Here is an 18754-nt window from a genome sequence, read left to right on the forward strand (position 1 = left end):
AAACACACAGCCTTTCTGGAGGGGCCTCGGCAGTGCAGGCAGTCTGGCTGGGCTCCTAAGGACAAGGTTTTGGTATTGCTTCTTACCAGAAAATCTCCTGTGGCAAGATAATCTAGTAGAGTTCAGGGCTCCGTGGCAGGGGTTAGGTAGCACTCTATTGACAGTTTTCCTAGCAAGTCAGCATGCCAGTGTCACCTCTTGGGACCAGAGAAGCCCCATTCCTCTGACCAGAGCCAGAGCCCTGGAGTTCAACCCTTGTTGCTGCAGACTGTTGACTGCAGAGACTACAGCCCAGTGTCCTCCAGCCCCCCACTGTTGCCCTGTTGTTGCTGCAGACTGCTGACTGCAGAGACTACAGCCCAGGGTCCTCCAGCCCCCCGCTGTTGCCCTGTTGTTGCTGCAGACTGTTGACTGCAGAGACTACAGCCCAGGGTCCTCCAGCCCCCCGCTGTTGCCCTGTTGTTGCTGCAGACTGTTGACTGCAGAGACTACAGCCCAGGGTCCTCCAGCCCCCCCGTGTTACCCTGCTGTTGCTGCAGACTGCTGACCGCTGAGGGTAGCTGCACAGCCCGATGTCCTCCATCCTGATGACATCCCACTAGCTACCTAACAAGAAGACTAGCCCAGAGCAGACTAGCTGGAAACGGAAGGCTTACAGCATCAATGCCAGCACTGACTAAGGAGCTGGGGCAGTGACTCAGTCCATAAAATGTTTGCCACCTATGCATGAGGACCTAAATGCTGGGCACGGTGAACACCTGGAACCCCAGAGCTAGGGAGGCAGAAACAGGGGGATCCCTGGAACTTCCTGGCTAGCCAGTCTAGTCAAAACAAGTGCTAGGTTCAAGGACAGACGATCCAAAAATCTAAGTGGAGAGTGACTGAGAAAGACTATGTGTGATTTTTTTATTCTTTTGATTTTGGGGAGCCCACCACCCAGTTCCCAATAAATCACACACAGAGGCTTGTTCTTAATTATGAATGCCTGGCCTTAGCTTGGCTTGTTTCTTGCCAGCTTTTCTTAAATTATCCTGACAACCTTTGGCCTTGGGGCTTTTATCTTTCTCTATTCCTGTATACCCTTCCTGCCCTTCTTACTCCGGGTCTGGTGGAGTGGCAGGGGGACAGGGTGACCCCAGGTATCCTCCTCCTCTTCCTGTTCTTTCATTGCTCTTCTTCCCAGACTTCTCCTCCTATTTATACTCTCTGCCTGCCAGCCCCACCTATCCTTGCTCCTGCCTCGCTATTGGCTGTTCAGCTCTTTATTAGACCATAAGGGAATTTAGACAGACACAGTAACACAGCTTCACAGAGTCAAACAAATGCAGCATAAACAAAAGTCACACACCTGAAAATAATATTCCTCAACAACAGACACCCAACATCAATGTCTGGCTTCTACATTTGTGTTCATACCTACACACACACCACACGCTCTGTCTCACACACATACATTCTCACACATACATGCACACACACACATTCTCCTCTTTCTTTCACTCTTCCTCTCTCTGACACACACAAACATACTTTCACACACAAATACTCTCTCACACACACATACACCCACATACATACATTCACACACACATTATACACACACACACACAAACACACCACCCTTTTCTTGCAGATAGTATGATTCAACCATGAATGAATCAATGTGGCCACCAGTAGCATCTGGGTTTTCAATTCAACAGCCACTTAAGAGAGACACTGACTGAAGCTGTCTCTAGTACAAAGTCAGGGAACAGCAGAGGGATCCATCAGCCTAGCCCAGTCACATGTTCAAGAGAGGATACACAGGTATGTCCTGGTGGGCCAAGCCAACTGGAGCACGTGAAAGAAGAGAAACACTGTAGCCTGTTGAGATGATGAAGAGAGCGTGTCTCCATGGCAACAGTCACCTGCAAGCTCCATGGCTGAGCACAGCTGTCACTCACAGGGCCTCGCTCACTTGTTTTTAGAGCCTCCGTGTGTCTCTTCATCCAAGAAAGAGGCTGTCTGCCTGCAGCTCCAGATCACAGGTGTGTGAGCCTTGTCCTTGATCGGAGAAGACAGTATCTCCACTGTGCTAGACAGAGCAAGAGGGACCAGATAGACCAGAGGGAGATTCCATCCTGAAATAACACCTGCCTTCAGACTTCATAGGGCAGGATGGTTGCACACTATGTCTGCAGTACAGAAATGGTCTTGGTTCAAATCCCAGCCCCAGAGGCTTCTGGACAATAGCAGTGTCCTCTGGAAGTCTGTGGGGGAGGCTGGGGTTCAGTTTCTGGAGGTTTATCCTGGAGTTTAATCATTCCCCTTTCTCCAAGATTCTTTGACCTACTCACTACCCTCTACATAAACCTCTCTACTCAACTGCAGTGACATGTGGGCCACATGTTGTCACAGACTGGGGTGACGTCCGTCTGTGAACTCTTCCTATGTCTGCTACAAACAGAAGGCAATTAACAAGAGGCAACCATAACTCACAAGCAGTAAAATGCCTTGCTTTGGGTAATTCACAAAGCGCAATGGATGTGTAAACCAGCCTTGTGGGTTTATCATGAAGAGGAAGTCATTGTTGTCTGGAAAGTCCAGAGAGACTTCAGATGAGAGACTGCCATATGTGGATGGGAGGGGATATGTAAGAAGATGCACACTGAGTTCCTTATTACGTCTGTGTTTAGAGTCACCACTGCCAGCACCTCTGCATGCAACTGTTCTTTACTGGGTGTGCACTGCATACAGCGGTCAGCTGTGCCCAGCCTTTTGGCACTGCCTTTGCAACCGTGGAATAAAGGATAGGATACAAGGGATGCTGCCATCGGCTTCACAGACCATCAACCCAAACCTACGCAGCCTGTGCAACAGGACACAGGCTTCTAAGCGGCGCACATCCAAGAACCACACAATCGAGTTACCAAAAAATCGTTAAAAATTCTGATCATGCCTTAAATAAGGACATACAAATGTACACACGTGTTGGGTTGACCCATTATCATGGATCTCTTCTTCACTACCATCTGGAATTTCACATTAAGCTTCCCCTTCCCTTCTCTATTTTTCTGACACACGCAAGTGGACATCAGTCCAAACAGGGCAGTCTTCAGGTTTTCCCACTTGCTGTCCTGAAGGTTCCCACGTAGACCTCTTAGGGAAGCGGACCCACACCTCACACATTCTTTAGATGTTTTTACAGTTTTGTTTTCTATACGAATCCACGAAGACATATAATACTACATGTTTAATAAACACATTTCCCTACTAGTAGCATGTAAGTGATTTTTGACATGTGCTACTGGCAGCCATTGGCATCTTTGTCCATGTGTAGATATACATACATGTGTACATATGTGACTAATCTGAACCATGATAAGATAAGTCCTGAAATTGCCTCGGGGGAGAATTGCTGAGTTACAGGGCATGCCACTTTCTACCTTACAGAGAACATGCTTCTAAAATTATCTTAATAGCATCGAGAGGAACTTTTCAGATGTCAAAACAGATGCTATGAAATAATATAGGAAAGATGAGATAAAAGAAAGTTGGTTATTAATCCAAAATTTGACAAGCATTTAAAAAGCCTAATCTCACTTATGAATATAGATGTAAAACTCATAAATGAAATATAAGCAATTCAAACTTAAAAGTGCATAATAACGCACCATTACCAAGACGCCTTTACTCTGGGGATGCAAGCCTGAAAATTAAGAAAAATGTATGTAATTTACAAAATGAGTCAAAACATAAAAATAGATGAATGTCTGTCTCAATCAGAACAGAAAAGATACTGAGAATATTCCGAGTTGATTCCTCTTTTAAAAGTCGCTTCCTGAACCAATACTAGGAGCACAGGATCCTAACAGGATGAAAAATATCCACATTAGCTAAATTAAGGACAAGAAAAGATTACTTGAAATATACCTAGATGAGCTCTGGGGTTTCTAGTCCATATACTTTTAAAGAAAATGGGGTGTAAATATTAGAACAAGGCAAAAATTAGAAAAGATATTTTTGTAGAATTCCAAGTGATTTTTCACTTAGGAAACCTAAGACTTTATAAAACCCAGGATCATAAAGTCACTCCTGAGTCACACTGCGGAAAATCAGCAGCTGTGCCTGTTAGCATGCACAGTGGCGATGACACCCACCCCACAGTGTTGGTACGGGGTCTGCAGTAGAGCAAGAGCGTACACAGACAAAGGTACTGGTGAGCCACTCTGTCTGAAAATCATTAGTTTTTACACAAGCAGCACGGACTTGTTAAAGGATGGGCCTACTTCACCTCCCCGTTCTGAGACAGTTTGGATATAACAGAGAGGACCGCTTACATCACCTCTTTCTATTTGCCTCGTTCTTCTTCCTTTATCTCTGCAGACACAGACGTCTGAATCCATATGCTTGAACTGTCTGTTGAATCTAACATCACTGTAGATAAAACCTTTGTTGCTGTCAGACCAGCTTTCAGCAGCCCAGGACCTGAAGGGAAGGCGTGGAGTTGGTGAACTAATAACTCACATAATTGACATTTTATCCAAGGGAGTAAAACTTAATTCTCCGGGGCCAGTGAAAAAGGGAAACATACACACACATACACACACACACACACTCACACACACACACACACACACACATATACACATGCACACACACATACACACACACACATATACACATGCACACACACCTTCAGCATGTCAGGGTCACCCACTTAACTTCTTCTGTTACCTCTTTCCTGGTGTTCTTCCTTCTGTAAAGCTTTATATTTTTTTTCCTTACATCTTACATACCCCAGGAAAATCTTGCAAGCAGTATAAAAATTACAATGGCATTACATTCTATTTTTAAATGGATGCTTATGGTGAATACAAGTATAAAACAATGTTTCTCATTTCCCTCACAGGTGGAAACAAATTATCCCCAAGGACCCCACACATTCATGTCTAAGCAACTCACTGTCAATTAACAAAGTGGGAGCAAGCTAGGGATTTTTCTCAGCTAGTTCTTTTACTGGCAGGCTGTATTTTGTGGTTACAAAGAAAGGATCCACCACTTTACTACTTATCTTAAAAGGCAATCTTTAAAAAAAATCTTAAAAGAATCACAAATCTAAACGTTTATATGTGAAAACAATCGGTCGTTCCTACCCTAAATCCTCGGGTTGCACACCAGTACAGGAGCAGCTTTTTGTTAAATTATATCAGGAAGCTGGGGGCAGAAATGGGCACAAGGAATTAAATATCACCTTGGATCACCAACCCGTCTTAGCAAAAAGGGTACGTCAGCCAGCAATAGCCGGGCTGCCATTGTTTTTGTTCCCTGACCTCAGTGAGTTCCTCGTTCAACTATTAAAAGTGTCTTTCTAAACTTTAAATTGTTCTCCTAGATTTTCTACATCAAAGCCATTAACAAAGTCATCTTAACCTGACTTTCCTAATAGTCTACGTGTCAAAATTCTTTCTGGGGGTGGTGGTTGAATCATTAATCTGCTCCAGCAGCAATGTTTTGGAAGAGTCAATGGCTGTTATCATAAGTACCAGTAACACTGCCCAGTGAGGAGTTAGAAACTCCAAGAGTTTTCATACAACTCGTAGACTGTGAGGGGTGTGTGACCGTGGGGGCAATAAGCAGAGCTATGCTCAATATCAGTGCAGCATGAATTCTCATAAGAAAACACAAAGTCAGATATTGGGGGTGAAAGCTAAGAGATCAGAGAAACAGAGCAGCCAGCCACTAGAGACCTTTTATCTCTACCAACACTCAGATGGAAGGGGCAATCCTGTCCTCAGACTGCCTCCTCAGACAGACTGCCTCCTCAGACTGCCTCCTCAGACTGCCTCCTCAGACTGCACTGTCTCCACCAAACCTCAGAGCTCCTGTCTCCCACGGCCTTATATTCCTTTCTCCACCCAGCCATATCCCTTCCTGTCTCCACCTCCCTAGTGTTGGGATTAAAGACATGGGACTCCCAAAAACTGGGATTAACGGTGTGAGCCACAACCGCCAGGTCTTTAGTGGCTTAGCTCGGTACTCTGATCTTCAGGCAAGCTTTATTTGTTAAAACATAAACAAAGTATCACAACATCACAAAGTCCTCAGGGCTTTGCCTCTCCAAGGCTCACCCAGACTGGTTTTGCTGACTGCCCAACCATGTCCTATGAATTCCAAATCTGTTTGCTGTTCTTCTTGCATGGCCCCCGGCAAACTTTCATCTCTTGTGCTCATATAAAGATTCTGCTTTTTGCTTCTTGCCTCTTTGAAATAGAGAGCAGCCTATCTGCTTATCCATCTAACTACTGAAACAAGAGAATTCACCTGAGTGCAGCAAATGAAAGGCATGCCATTGCCAGCAGGTAAGCCTATCCTAAGTGGCTCTTTCCAGCAGCACCAGACATGAGCAGCCATTGTGCCAAGGACTGAGGGGTCAGCTGTTCGCTCCCCACGGTGGTCCTATAGGCTGAGGCCTAGAGCCCTCACCTCTGCCAGAAACAAAAGAAAAGAAAAGAGGAAGAAAGAAAGCAATGGGAAGATAATAATATAGAAAAGCAGGTGGCAAGCTAAGATATGTTCACTACATGTCCATAGCAAGGGATTGAATGGCAACGCTATTTTTAATCGATGAAATAACATTTAACTAAAATTAACAGCAGGAAAAAGAACATGAAGAGATCTCAAATGGCCAGTAACAAAGGAGGCATCGTCCACCTTGGAAGCAGTCAGAGAACAAACATGTTCCTGACGTATAATTTTCTCTGATCATAGGTGATGTCTCCTAAGATGACATTATCAAGACTCACGACTGCACATTCTCACAAAATGTTAGTGGGAAAAACTCGTATAGCTCTTTTGCTTGGTTGGTTTTAGGTTATTTGAGACAGACAGGAGCTCCCTGTACAGTGCTGAGCTCTCAGTCCTTCTGCCTCGGCCTCCCCAGTGTTGGGGAATGAGAATGGCATCTGAGTGGCCCTTCCAGGAAGACCATGTCACTGTGTGAACAGAGGAGCTTTGATCTTCTTTATTGTCCACCTGGAGAAAGAACTGGCCTAGCTCACCATGGCCATCCTGCAGCCAAGAAAAAGTCCATGCTGGATTCCCAGAAGCTGACCTCAGGGGAGGATGGGCCTGCCTGGGCTGCAGCCCCGGGTCATCAGGTTGCTTACCCTCCCCCACAAGGTCAGCCTAGACTACAGGAGCACAGTTTGCTTTCAGTTGCTGTGATTAACAATGACCAAATGATTTTAATTAAAACTTAAGCCAAAAAAGACTTTATTTAATTTGCAGGTTAGAAACCATCATCCACGGAAGCCAAGACAAGAATTCAAGGCAGGAACCTAGGAGCAGGAACTGAAGCGGAGGCCCTGGAGCATTGCTTCTTACAGGCTTGCCCTGATCTGGCTCAGCCTGCTTTTCTATTTGACCCAAGGTCACCTGCCTAGGTCAGGCACAGCCCCAGGGAGCTGAGCCCTCCCACATCAGCAAGTAATGAAGAAAACGCCTCACATTCATGCCCACAGGACAATCTGATGAAGGCAAATCTTCAGTTAGCATTCCTTCTTCACTGAACAGGTCTGCCAGACAGAAACCTAACAGCGAAATAAGGGAACTGACAGATGTCATGACTCAAATGAACTTAAGAGATATCTATAGAACAATCTACCCAAACATAAAAGAATATACCTTCTTCTCAGCACCTTGTGGAACCTTCTCAAAAACTGGCCACGTACTAGGTAACAAAACAAACCTCCACAGATGCAAAAAAATTATAATAACCCTGTGTATCTTATCAGATCACCATGGCTTAAAATTCGAATTCAACAGCAACACTAATTTCAGAAAGCCCACAAACACATGGAAATTAGACAAAGTTCACCTGAATCACTAATAGGTCAAGGAAAAAATTAAAGACTTCCTAAAATTCAGTGAACATGACCACACAACATACCCAAATTTATGGGACACAATGAAAGCAGTGTTAAGAGGAAAGTTCATAGCACTAAATGCCTACATAAAGAAGCTGTAAAAATCCCACACTAGTGAGTTAAGAGAATACCTGAAAACTCTAGAACAAAAAAAATAAAAGGAGCAAACTCACCCAGGAGGACTAGACAGCAGGAAATAATCAAATTGAGAACTGAAATCAACAAAATAGAAACAAAAACAATTGAGACAAAGAGTTGGTTCTTGGAGAAAAACAACAAAATAGACAAACCTCTATCCAAACTAACCAAAAGGCAAAGAGAGAATATCCAAATTAACAAAATCAGAAATGAAAAAAGGGGACATAACAACAGACACAGAGGAAATCCAAAGAATCATCAGGTCATACTTCAGAAACTTACACTCCCAAAAATTGGAAAACTTAAATGAAATGGGCAATTTTCTGGATAAATATCACTTACCAAAGTTAAATACAGATGAGATAAGCAAATTAAATATAAATATAGCTGCAAAAGAAATAGAAATAGTCATCAAAAATCTCTCAACCAAAAAAAGCCCAGGACCAGATAGTTTCAGGACAGAATTCTACAAGATTTTCAAAGAAGAACTAATACCAATACTCCTCAAATTGTTCCACAAATAATTCACAATTCCAGAGAATCTAGACAACAAAGAGGACCCTAAGAGAGACATACATAGATCTAACCTAAATGGGAAATAGAAAAAGACAAGATCTCCTGAGTAAATTGGGAGCATGGGGACCATGGGAGAGGATTGAAGGGGAGGGGGAAGGAAGGGAAGGGAGTGGAGAAAAATATATAGCTTCATAAAAAAATTTTAAAAAAATTCCTTCTTCTCAAGTACACTTGAGTTTGTGTCAAGTTGACAAAAATATAAAAAAAGTAAACCAGCCCGCAAAGGAACCCTGGAAAATTAACAAAATATTGTGCTAAACCTATGTTTTCTTAATTTGGCTTGATCTGGCTTATAGCACCAGTGGAGAGAAACCTGCTATGGGGGATGTAAAATATGTGTCAGCCGCCTTCCAGCCGAGACTCTCTAAGCCAAACTGATGCTTCCTGGATGTGTCGGGTGTCTGTGCTCAGGGCACCGCACAGCTCTGCCAACACTCCACACAGACTAGTTCTCCAGAGTCAGCAGGGGACTGGAGAAAGGACTCAACAGCTACGCATTCTGGTGGCTTTTCCAGAGGACCCAGTTTCTACTCCCAGCACCCATGTGGCAGCTCAAAACCATCTATAACTCCAGTTCCAGGAGATCCGGTGCCCTCTTCTGTCTCAGCAGGGACTACACATGTGGTGCACCTACAAACACCCATCTTCATCAAGTATCTTTTTTAATTCCAAAAAGAATTAATGAGATTTTTAAGTCTAATAAATTGCTTTTATCTTATGACATTGAATTTGTTCTCCTCTTTCTTAGGACAATTATCCTTGAACTTTAACTGAAGTGATACTCAGTATTTTGTAACAGGACTGCAGCCATTTTGTGAGGGAACACAGGTACCTTCATAACAACTGTGCAGACTGCTCATATTATCTTTGAATGGATCAAGTGAAACCTTAACTATAAAGACGATGCTGTCTAGAAAACGGTGGTCTCCTTGCCTCTGGGATATGTGTTTTTCCCAGGGCAGTTAACCTCCTAATGACTTGGACAGGCATGAACTCCACCATGAGTTGTTTGCTCCTTTAACACTGCATACACTGAGCTTAATTATTATTCAAATGGTTTTTAAAGGTTTATTCCAACCAGCACTGAAACAAAAACCATAACGTACTCCCGCAGCTATGAAAGCAGAACAGCAGAGTACAAATCCAGCACTGCTGAGGCGACCACTCTTCACCGGAAGAGCGAGCAGCAGGGCAAGCTTTCTTCAGAAACAAGCAAGCGTTATGTGAGACGCAGGAATAAGATGCCTGAGAGGGGCCGAAGACCCTGTTAATGTAAAGGACTATGCCAATAGTGGTGAGCAGCTGCCGTGATTTGTAAGGACTTGAGGTTCTTCCCTTGGTTCACGTGTTGGATGCTTGGCCCCCCCCGTATGGTGTCTTTGTAGGGTGAAAAGAGCCAAGAAAAAAATCACCCTGACTTGACCCCAGGGCTTGAAATTGCATTAATCCCTGAGCTTTCCCCAGTGTCAGGCTGCAGAATTCCACTAATCCCTGAGCTGGAAATGCCACTAATCCCTGAGCACAGACTCCCACTAATCCCTGAGCACAGACTCCCACTAATCCCTGAGCACAGACTCCCACTAATCCCTGAGCACAAACTCCCACCAATTCCTGAGCACAAACTCCCACCAATCCCTGAGCACAGACTCCCATCAATTCTTAAGCACAGAATCTCACCAATGAGAATAAAATTGCCACTAATCCCTGAGGTTGCCCCAGAATCAGACCCCAAAAATCTACCAATCCCAAACCACCCTGGAAAGCTTTGCCCCCCCCTCAAGAAATCCTATATAAGGTCTGTACCCTATTCAATTGCTGCTGTTTCTTACCCAGGGCAGCCGCCCTCCTGGTTGAGTGAGGTTTGCTGTGCAATGTGGTGCGACATTTTCACTGGAGCAGAGCACAGCTGTGAGAACTTTCACCAGAGCAGAGTGGTGCAGAGCAGAAGTGTAACATTCCCAGGGGGAATGGCCTGTCACGGAGCAGAGCTGTTACACGCTGGAGGACCTGTGCAACACTGCACACTTCTCCAGGGCAGAGCAGAGCTGTGACAGCTTCTCTGGGGACCCTGACCCTGCTGGAAACTGTTAGAGCAGGGCTGTAAGCTCATAAGCTTACCTGGTGTTCCTTGGCTCCCGACTGGCAGGATACCTTTCTTTCTGAGCCACAATGCTTACAGACTCACAGGTAGTAAGATCTTTAGAACATAGAATGCAGTGAAAAGTGTCACCTGGGGGGTGGGGTGAGTGGCTCGTATCACCGTAAGAGAACAATCCTGCTCCCCAACCTGTTCACGATGATTATATACCGACAAAAGTATTTTAAAGCATCCCTCTCTGCCCTTTCTGTCATTTCTTCTTTACTATCATAAACAAAGAGGCATGAACAGTCAACGACACTTATATTCAGGGAGCTATAATCTCTTTGTTAACGTGGAAAGACATCTTCATAAATTTTGAGTGGATTTTTTTTTCAGGAACACGTAAACTAAAACTGGAACAATTCCGAAAGAATTATCATAGCCGTGCGTACGATAGCAGGGGATCTTGTCAAGTGCTCCGTGCATTTTCTGTTTTGAAGCTGTGTGTTTATGCCACAAGCTTCCATGGCACACCTGTGCTTTATGTATGTTTCCTGTAAGGGTGCTGTGATTTAAAGGTCTCAGGTGTGTGTGCCCTCTCACTTCTCAGCGCTCTGCTACATCTGAGGCACAGAAGCCCAAACGTCCTAGTTATAGGGAGGTGGCTTTTCCTTCCTTATAGTGATCTTCTGGGCCTGGGTTATTTTTACAGTGTGTTATTTTACTAATAAACAGAACAAAAGGACAAAGGGCTCAGCTTTCATCTTAAAAGCAGAGTGGACCCTAAAGAGTGGACCCTAATGCACGGGGTGAGCTTCGAGTCATTACAATGCTCCTGTGTGGACTCCTGAATCATCACCTGTCACGCCAGCACGGCAACTGTCGTTCTTCTGAGCGAGGGATGTCGGGATTAACACGCAACACAACTTCAGGTTCTGCAGACAAGCCTTTATTCCACTTTCTCACACAGTATATACAGCCCTCAGCAGGGGAGGCCAAGACAGCAAAAGGCAGGAAGCCCATCACCGTAACTCAAGGGCTTAGGGGTAAACATCCTTAGAAACATTGCTGAAAACAGCAGATTGTTCCTGTTTTAGTTCCTGTTTTCAACCAAGTGCAATAGTGCAAAACAGATCAGGTGGGGGTGCGAAGGCCTGTCCTCTAGGGACCCAACAATTCCCTCCTTTTTATTTTAAAAGCATGAGAGCCCCTGTCTTAGGACTCCCCCAGATAGAGACTCTTACCCGTCTATGGGAGGCCTTAATCCCTGTCTTAGGCGAGCTCACTATACCAGGAGAGTTGCCTGTCGTAGGGATCCCTCATGACTTCTGCAATATCTGCAGCCAGACTTGGGGCACTTCCTGATTTCAGGAAGACAGTCCAAGCAACACTTGTCAAGTGACGTGGGATTGCCACATAAAGCGACAGAGAATCCAAAAACAGATAACCCCAATAGCAATGTGAGTACAAGTGAGCATTCCAGACCCAGCCCCCAAGCTGGGCCATGGCATTCTACTGACTGGATCCAGACACAGCAGGGACCCGTGTGCTATTCATATTAACAATATGATAAGCTGTCTGCAGGGTGAAATTCAAAAAGAAATTCCAAGGGCCATCCAAACATGCACTCAACTGTTTAACCACATGAGAAGCATTTATAACATTAGCAGGTGTAACATAAAAGACACTTATTGCAGGAGTCAAAGGGAATCTACCTGTTCTTGCAAAAACACTGTTTTTTGATTTAAATTTAAAAGTCCAAGTCCAATATGAGAGTCCAGAGCACTCTGTGTCTGCAGGGACTTGCTAACCCTTCCAGACAGTTGATTCACAGTCTCTATAGTCACAGTTGTCTGCGAAATGGCAACTCCAGCAACCGTAGCCACAGTGGCAGTGACAGCAATAGCAGCAACAATTGCAGCTGTTCACCCACTGTCGATAAAGGATGATCTCCTGATGCTCTTGAGACACCAGCACCGGCAGAGGAATCACAGCAGGCACTCGAACGATCAAAGCTCCATCAGAACCGTCCCAACAATTACTTAGCTTGCAGATCGTGGAAGAACAGTTAAGAATATTGCCCCCCCCAAAGTGCCACTCCACAATACAAAGAAAAATGGGGGAGGAATGCAAGCAAAGGATCAAATAGCCATATTGCGTCCGGCAGTATAACAAATCAGACTCTTGAGTGATACATTCTTTCCACATAACTGTCGGGTGGAGATTAAAATCTCTATCAGCATCCCAACACCTAGGAGCAGGTTTGGAACCATAGGTATTATGCGATACTAACTGGCATTAAAAGTGGGGGGTTTCTCAGCAGACTCCCCATCACTCATAATTCTGTTGTTGTTACCAGAGTCATCACCTGAAGCAGAAGGAGCATTGTGGTCTTCATCCTGGGTCACTGGCCTTACACACCGCTCTGGTACCCAAATTGGTTTATCAACTCCTGGAGGAAAAACACATACAGCCCCCCTTACCTTTGCAAACAAGGGGGTTGGTTCCATCAATCTTCCTGTTTGCAAATCTTTTCAATGAACCCATCCTAGGCTCTGAGCCCTAACCTGTGTATGACGCTCCATAGGCGAGCACCCTTCAGCATCCACAGTCAAAAAATTTAAAATAAAGAGAATGGTGGATAATTGAGTAGCTGGGGAGAATATGAACTCCCCCCTTTTAATTTTTTGAAAATATTGCTTGAGGGTCTGATTGGCTCTTTCTGCAATTGTTTGACCCATTGGGTTATATGGAATGCCTATTTTATGGGAAATTTCACAGAATGAACAAAAGGATAAAATTTTTGCTGATATATGCTTATCAGCATATCTTATAAGCATATACATGATTATCTGTCTTAATAACCTCAGGTTTGCCCATATAGGCAAAAGCAGATAGGCAGTGTGCAATGGCATCTTTTGCTCGTTCTCCTGAATGTAAGGATGCGAAAATTACTCCTGAAAAGGTGTCTACTGATACATGGACAAATTTAAGTTTCCCTGTGGCAGGCAGGTGTGTAATGTCCATCTGCCATAACTGATTTGGTCGTAACCCTCATGGGTTAGCTCCTAAATTGGGGCTGCTTAGGAAAGGAGCACACTGAGGACAAGAAGATGTAATGGCTTGTGCTACTTCTCGCATGCATCGAGTATGACGCTGAAGGGAGCGCGCCTTAAGGTAAAGTTTATCATGTATTTCTTGGGCATGGTCAGAAGTAAAGCAAACATGTGTATTTTTATCAGCTAAATCATTACTTGCTGACAATGGCCCAGGCAGCCGAGTATGACTGCGGATATGTCCGACAAACAAAGGCTCAGTCCGTTGCCAAATCAAATGCTGGACGAAGCTGAGCAAATGATGGACCTTAGAGGTAGGTGATATATATGCAGATGTCTCCAATGGCTTAAAAATGTGGGCCATATACACACTATCAGTATACAAATTTACAGGTTCCCCAGAGAAGAGCTGGAGTGCAATGAGACAGGCTGTTACCTCTGCAGCTTGGACTGATACATCCCCCACATGACTTTTCCATACTTTTCCTTCAGAGACCACTACTGCATTACCTTTAGGGGAAGCATCTGTAAAGACAGCACGAACTGAGGGTATGGGAGATCCTCTAATCACTCAGGGGAATATAATGGAATGATTATTAAACAGGACCATTAATGGATGCTGAGGATAATGAGAATCAAAACTTCCAGAAAAGGAGGTGAGAAAAAGTATCTACTCATCATGGTACTGCTGTAACTGTACTAGCTGGTCTTTAGTATAAGGTGTTATAATCTTGTCAGGGTACTTCCCAAATGTCTGGGCTACAACCTTCTTAGCTTTCCAAAGTAACTGTAATACAGCTTCATAGTATGGGGTGACTACCCTTGCTGGAGAGGCAGGCATGTGTACCCATAAAATAGGTCCATCCTGCCAAAAGACTCCCGTAGGGGCAAAACTGGAAGCAAGAACTACAAAATTTAATGATTGATCATAATTAATCTGCTGGAGATGGACCCTTTCAATGTCCAGTGAGGCCATTCCCCCCCAAAATCAAGCTCCACAAGGGATCCAACTCCCTCAGGTACAATTTTTTCTTACTATACAATTACCAACTACTGCAAAAATGAGCTATATATTGGGCTGAAAAATTAGAATCTATTTGGACAAGAGGTCCAAGGTCCTCAGGTCATGAGGAGTGAAGGGATTAAGACAGCAAAGCTGACTTCATAGCTTTGGGTTTACTCCCTCATTTACCAGCTGAGATTTGAAGGTAGCAATGTCTCTAACATGATAGAGACCAACTGAAGCATATACAGTTAATGTGTGCCAGCTACCCAGTGATGTTCCCCAGATTCCCCTGGGACCTGAAACTGAGAGGAATGTTCCGGAAACTATGATGAGAGAGCAGCAGTCAGGCCTTGTGGGGCGGTCACATCTGTTCTCTCCCCCCAGCAGGAATAGTGGGGATGTTAGAGGATTGGGGGTCCCACTCAGTCTGACCCAGACAAAAGAAAAGAACATTTTAAGACAGGTTTGGTGGCAGTCAGAGGGGCTTGCCTGCTGGGACCCAGGGAAGCCCTCCAGGGGATGGTGTAGATGCTGCAGCTGGACCTTCGGGTGCATTGTGAAGAGGAATCCCAAGGACCCCATAGTGATGTGGGCAGTATGACATGTTTCCCCAACCCTGGGTTCTACCTCCTTGAGCTCACAGCTGAACTACACATCCCTGATCCTCAGCAAGGGGTTGCCCTTTGTGCTGGGCTCTGAGCTGCGGGAATCGAGTGCAGTGGGAAGGCGGTGCTTCTTCATCTGCCTTGAATCTCTCCCCATTTCACCATCCGTCCTTCCTTCCTCTTCCAGGGAAGACCTGAAGGCCAGGTGCTAACAATGGTACCACAGAACAGGGGCAGGAGCCTGATTCTGAGTCCCCAAAGGAGTGGAGAACAAGCACTCTCTTCCTGGCGGCCTGCACTGAGAAACAGAGAGCCCTTGCTGCTGGGCTGCCACTATGGGCCAGCTGTTGGTCATTGCAACAAGCACCACCAACCCCTGCAAACACTTATTAAAGAAATAAAAGCAGCCCATCCAAGGAATAGAACCAAGAACAGGGTGAGTAGGTGAAGCTGGGTTTTTTTTTTTCTCTCACAAGCAATATTTAGCTTACAATCGTGTTTACATCATTTAAATGAGGATATAAATTGCTGACTTAAAAGGGAGGTGTAGGCTAGCAAGAAAAACATGCAAACACAGGACACGTGACCAGGGACTTGCTTTGCTCGTTCTGACTGGGGGAATGGTGTCCCACAAGGCATAGAAAGCACAGAAATAGACTCTCCTTTCTTTCTCTTTCTAAGATGTAGGAAGATATTTTAAGGTGTAAATGGTAGAAGGCTGGAATTCAGGGCTGTGCCAGCTCGGGCAAAACCTTTGTGCAAGCAGATATTCTCAAAGTGCTTTTTCTGGAGCCATTCTGGAAACTGTCTTTCATATTCTCACCTTGCTAAAATGAGACACTTGGCTGACATCTGGTGGATGAGTGTCAAAATAATTCGTCAAGAGCAGATTCCATACCTGAAAAGCTACAGTCCCTCCTTACACGCACTTTGCTCTGCACACATTGTGCAGATTCCATACCTGCAAAGCTATCGCCCCTCCTTACACACACTTTGCTCTGCACACATTGTGTGTGGTTCATGCTTCGGGATCTTCCTTCCCCAGCATCCACTGACTGTCCCAGATGCACAGATCCAGCTCCTGAAACTGACTCCACCCTTCATGTGCTCTCTCTCTCTCTCTTTCTTTCTGCCTCTGTCTCTCTCTCTCTCTCTTTGTGTGTGTGTGTGTGTGTGTGTGTGTGTGTGCATTTTCCTGTTCTAAATATTTCTCCCCTCAGAACAGTAATCTCTAACTCTGCGTTTTGTTTTTAAGTCGAGTGCATGTGCGTGCAGGCACATGCCACAACAGGCATGTGGAGGTGTGGGGACAACCTTTTAGAAGACGCTTCTCTCCTCCCACTGTGGGCTCCAGAGACAGAGCCCATTGGCCAGCTTGAGCAGTACATGCTTTATCCTTACAGCGGGCTCTCTCACCGACCCTCTTCCCTTCCTTTGAAGATCTGAAGCCTCAGTTGCTTAGGGCTTCACTTACCCAAGGCTAGCTCCAAACTCCAGCCTCTGGCTGATGTGAATGAGATGCACTGTTTCCCCCTCTGTGCAGGCAGGCCACAGCTCAGTGCAGCTTTCGGTCTGAAGGTGCTGCGTGAGTTTTTGGGGGTAATCAAGGATCAGTCCTTGCCTGGCCCTTAGTCCCACCAGAAGGACCCAACCCTCAATACTGCTGGCTTAGAACTCACACTTTCCATGGCTGCCCGGACCATCCCCAAGCCATAAGATTCAGGCAGAGGCCAGAAAATCTTAGCTGTGTTTTGAGTTTTGAAAAAAAATCATATAGTATAATTTAATCAAGAAATATAACAAAGATGAAGAAGTCAGGCCAGGATGCCTTCAGATATAAAATGTGTCATTTATAAGAGTCTTGCCATTTATTTTAATTAATGTTCACTAACATTAGCTTAACATACATGTGTTCATTACTTTTGCACGGCTATCGCCAAATGCCTGACAACTTCTGGAGGACAGATTTATCTTGGCTCATGGTGAGAAAGACACAGGGAAGTTCATGGGAGCAGGAATGTGTGGAGGATGCTCCACATCCCAACGACCCACGAAGCAGAGGAAGCAGGACAAAAATAGGAGTCGGCCATAACTTTTAAAGGTCCATGCTCAGTGGACTACTTCTGCCAGAAAGGCCTCATCCCTTTAAAGGGGGTGCCACAACCCTCTAGAACAGAGCCACCAACGGCGAGGGGGTGACAAACACTCACAACATGAGCCTATGGGGGGGGGGATTTCCGACAATTAGACCATCTGCAGTCCACAGGAAAATGACCTGAGCCTTTCCTTGTGCTTCTGTGTGACTTAGCACAAGTGGTGAGCACCAGAAATCTGTAACTTGCCCATGGAAGTCAGTGTGGCCTCTATTAAACCAGCACAGAAGAAAAAGAAGACTTTAGTGTCCTAAAACTACCTTCAACCGCATTAGACATTGGGAATGATTGGGGAATGGAGTCCAGGAAGAACTGTGGCCCAAATCATAAAGAGGAATGCTGGCAGCTGCTCTGCAGCCATGAAGAAGGTTTTGTGATCTGTCCTGGGTCACAGGTGTGCTAGCATCAGAGAAAATGTGATATCAAGACATGGGAATGAGCCATGCATGCATAGCGCCTTGGTCCCTTTAAGATTAAGTTGTTGTTAATACTATGCTCAATTCATTCTCATGGAACCTGTAGCAGGTTCCAGGTTTATAACAGGATAATTCAAAGAATACCAAATCAAAGAACCACTTAAAATCGCCCTGAAACCAGAGGGAACTGGGTTGTTTGAGCTAATCTTGTTGAAGATGGACACCGGGGACACAGGGCTTGAGGGGCACAGCACAGACGAAATGATGCTGACTGGAAGAGTCAGTTCTGTGAGGTGATGTCTGCCACCAGTGGGTAGAAGGAAGCCAAGCCCACATGGAGTCAGGGGAAGAGACAGGCCAACTTCAGGCTCCTTCCTCCCTGTTGGCTGAAGCCAAGAGGCAACTAGAAGGTGAGGAGGCCCAATGTTTCAACAATGCTTTCACCATGGAACAAGAGCATAAGGTAGAGGTGGAAAACCAAGGCATTATCCAAATCCCTTAGAATTCCCCCATCACAACTTTAGAGAGGACGCAGGGAGTCAGAGACACCATGGCATGCCCAGCTCATTCTGTACCCACGCTCCTTTCTAGCCCTCTGTCATTGGGTACCAACTAGCATCCTGAATAACTCATCTGAAAGCAAAGATACTGGTAATGATTTAGTAAACATATTTACAACATCAAAATAAACAATAAATAAGTACTGATTTGCAAATAACAGAATGTTGATGAAAAGTTAAAACTCCACTATTTTATTTTTAAGCTTTTTTATTTTTTTATTTTTATTGATCTCTACATTTTTTTCTGCTCCCCTCCC

This window comes from Myodes glareolus, chromosome 14 (genome assembly GCF_982192425.1).
Source record: "Myodes glareolus chromosome 14, mMyoGla1.1, whole genome shotgun sequence".
NCBI classification, from domain to species: Eukaryota; Metazoa; Chordata; class Mammalia; order Rodentia; family Cricetidae; genus Myodes; species Myodes glareolus.